We start from the raw sequence: 1,864 nt of genomic DNA on the forward strand, positions 1-1,864 counted from the left end.
TATATATTATTTTCGTTACAAATGCCACTAAAATAAATGTTTTCAGTAAAAATTTAGGAAACACTGTTAACAAATACGAAGTCTTAGATAATATGTTGATAGTAACAAAGTATTAAATAATTGTTTTAATAACAGTAACATATCTTCTTGATAATTTGATTGTATTTTGTAATATGTGCAGTTTCTGAAATATGCCTGGACAGCAGTTAAGGGCAGTTAAGACCCCTATATATTGGTCTTGCGGAGAATACTCCAGATCATACAATGGTGGTAATTTTCTATTTTTTCAAATCTTCTAGGTAAATTAAAGCAAAGACGTAGCCTCAGTCCTGTCCAGACTTGTGCATCGGAGGGAAACTTTCGAGGCAATTCATGACCAAAGAGGCTCTTTACCATTTTTTCTAAAATTTTGGCCAATTTATAAATTGACATTTTGGCGGTAGTTAAAAATCTTTCAAATAAATTTTAATTTCTTAGCTTTATGTAGGCGCAGGCGTGGTTGTGTGTTAAGAAGGATGGCTCCAAGTTCAGTCTAATTGTGTAACACCTTGGGCAAATGTATATATGCCAGTCATAATCATCCTTTGTTTTGTATGTATGATACTATATATCCCATATATCCACTCATTTTTATTGAAAATAGTAAAGGGAAGGTTCGTAGCTTTGTGGAGAATAAGTTGAGCTCACGATCGTACAGTTGTCGGTCCGATTCTTGGCCGAGGTGGCTTGTTTTTTCCTTGAGCAAGGCCATTCATTTCGCCTTGCTCCAGTTAGCAGACCAGTAATATTGTATGCTGCAGCTTTGTATCTCACGAGATGTCACATCACATCCTCGGTGTATATCTTGGTCAAAGGATGATGGTTCAGGGAGGTTCATGGTTGCTCGTGACTACATTTGTTTTCCTTGAACTCAAGGACTCATAAAGCCAGTTGCCCGGTTTTCGTGATGTTTCAATGACCGTGATCACAACACTGCCCTTAAAAGAGACGTTGGACCGTTGCAAAATTCAAGTCCAGTAATTTTTGCGGAGAGGGAACGTGTCGATTACATCATCCCCAATAATTGCCAGAGATGAATGGCAAAGCTGAGCTCGGCAGGGTTTGACCTCACAACGTAGAGAGCCAAATGAAATGCCACCAGGCATTTGGTTCGAAGTAGTAACAATTCTGCTCACTGTCAATAATGAGAAAGACGGGTGGGCATCCATGTCTACAGCTGACTACATAGACTGCTATAAATATTAGCAAACGTATGGTCTTACTACAAAGTCATGTGATGTGATGGCTAAGCAAAGTGTCCATCATTTCATGAGGATGTTTTGCCGCAAAATTTAAAAGGAGTTCATCGAACAAGCGGAGAGATCATTGCTAAAATCTTCAATGACTGCGTTTTACGACGTGGCGCGTATGATGGTTGAATATGAGGTTTACAAAACAGGTGTATTTTGTCTGTTTAGTATAACACACAGGATAGGGTAACAGACTGGATTTATCTTGTTGAAGTGTTGAAGTGTTGTGATATTTAGCATTTAAAATAGTTCCCTAACATTGGCACAAGGCCGAAACGTTAATATATCAGATTGAGGGTAACGTCCTCTTGTAGTAAAATAAATAATTTAACATTTATATATATATATATGTATATGTATGTATGTATGTATGTACGTATATATGTATGTATATATATGCATATATATACATATATATATATGTGTGTGTGTGTGTGTATGCATATATATATACAAATATATATAATGCATATATATATGGATGTGTGTATATACATACATATCTACATACACACACATACACACATATATGTCATCATCAGTTTATATATATGTCTGTATGTGCTTATATATAT

Source organism: Octopus bimaculoides, chromosome 27 (genome assembly GCF_001194135.2).
Source record: "Octopus bimaculoides isolate UCB-OBI-ISO-001 chromosome 27, ASM119413v2, whole genome shotgun sequence".
Classification (NCBI taxonomy): Eukaryota; Metazoa; Mollusca; class Cephalopoda; order Octopoda; family Octopodidae; genus Octopus; species Octopus bimaculoides.